Below are 2,200 nucleotides of genomic sequence, written 5' to 3' on the forward strand. Positions count from 1 at the left end.
GCCTTTGGAGTTGATCCTGCTGAAATGTATCTTGAAAGGGCTTTCAGTTCATCACCTAAATCACTCGCATCAATATCGTGCATGTCATCATGTGTCAACACTGTCTATAGTGCCCTGCATTGCTGGTGTAGGTCTTCTTCAGGTATAGTGAGGAGTTTTGGAATATCATACAACATCCCAAATATACTGCTGTGTTCCTTGAGCTGCATGAAACGTTCTTCAACTGACTGTATTGCACAATCTAGCACCTGGTTAAAGAATTCAACTTTGAGTTGTTGTTTGGGGTCTCTTATGGGATTATCCTGTGCCTCGTAATCAAAATGTCTTCTTCGGTGACTCTTGTATTCTTGAACGAGTGGGAAAATAGCTTCAGTGTGAAGTTCCTCTGCCAACTTCTGTGCACTCTTCAGAATGTTTTGAAATCCCTCATCTGACCGGTAAGACTGTAGCTGTGACTTTGCTTTGTCCTGTTGTTCTATTGCTCCAGATATATCAAGGTCAACACCTTGGAATCTCTTGCTTACAACATTTATTTCAAACAGTATGTCATGCCACAACACTAAGCCACACAGAAATTTGAAGTTATGTAGGTTTCTGGTGATTCCATTTCCCTCTGCCACTGTTCTCCCACGAACAGTTCCTGTCATAGCATTATCCTCCATAATGGCAACTATGGCATCATCTATCTTCCCAATTTGGTGTTTGATAGGCTTTATCGCCTCCACTCAACTTTCCCATTGTGTGGCACTCAGTGGTTTCAGTGTCAGAGAGGATGTTCCCAGATGTTGCTTCAAAATTTGCCATTGATGAGTCGATGCAGAGAAAAATACATAGATGCTTTGAATTACATTTACAAAAATTCAGCAGCCTCACTAGAAGCTGATGCTGCATCACTGACCACCAAGTTCAATGAATGAAAACTGCATGGGACAAAAAAAGCTTGAGGGTTTAACTCTCGGATCCATGTCTGAACTCCTCTCTTCTTTCCTCTCATGTTGGCACCATTATCGTAGCCCTGACCTCTCATGTCAGCTATCGCAATTCCCGTATCTTCCAGCTTTTTAAGAAGCACACTTGTCATACCAGCTCCTGTAGTATCATCAATGTCAATAAATTCTAGAAAATGCTCTCTGACAGTCACCATTGCAGGGACATTTTCACTAGGTTCTGTTATTGGTACAAAAGTCACCATTAAAGTCATTTGTTCCTTATGGCTGTTGTCAAGTGTGCAGTCCAGAATAACAGAGTAATATCTTGCTGACTTCAGATATGCCACAATCTTCTGTTTGACTTTTGTTGCCAGTAACTGTATAATCTCCTTTTGAATTGTTTTTCCAAGTTAGTGGTGTCTGTACATTTCTTGAACGTAGATGTTCAAGAAATGTACATCTAAGTGATGACTCTTCTTAGATGCTCCTGGAGTACAGCATCAAACTCAGCCATCAGCTCCACAATTTTAAGGAAGTTTCCATTGTTTGGCACATAAAGGTGATCTGAAGTGCCACGCAGTGCTAGGTTTTGATAAGCAAGCATTCTCAATGAGCCTTTTCAGAACATTTTGCCAGTAAAGAGACTGATGCAATCTTCTCTTGATGCTGATCATCTATAGTGGCCTTTAACCCTAGTCTCATCTCAAGCTCTTTCCACCTATGGAATGCTTTCTGGTGATTTGCTGCCTTCTCATAGCATCCCAGATTTCTAGCCAGATTTTTCCAGTCTTTTCGTTCCTGTAGAACCCAATGTGACTGGAATATTAGACTGGAAGAGTTTGCAAGAAAAACAGTATGCAGCATTCTGGGTTTTTGAATACATAAGTCATGGCCTCTTCACTTTGTCACCATTGCCGGATTTCACGCCAGTAATGTGTTGGATGGAAACTTCTATTTTCATTGTCTTTGGGGAACATGAAGTTTTTCACTTGCTGTAGCCCATGCAGTACAAGGAAGTCCCTCAGGCTATTGCTCAAGTGGGTCCACAGTCCTGGATCATCTAGACTTAAGCAACAAAACTCAGCAGCAGCTGTTTCTTGCGCCTCCACCACACTCTTCACTGATCTACACTTTTCTTCAGGAATGTGCATGGTTACATCCATTTGAGATGGAGATATGGATGCTGCAGTAGCTGCCAGGTCACCTGCACTCTGACTAACTGGAAGATCGGGCATCTCCTCACCACTCACAACCTCACTGGGGCCAGAAGG

This window comes from Terrapene carolina, unplaced genomic scaffold (genome assembly GCF_002925995.2).
Source record: "Terrapene carolina triunguis isolate 2854851 unplaced genomic scaffold, T_m_triunguis-2.0 Scaffold85, whole genome shotgun sequence".
Taxonomy (NCBI): Eukaryota; Metazoa; Chordata; order Testudines; family Emydidae; genus Terrapene; species Terrapene triunguis.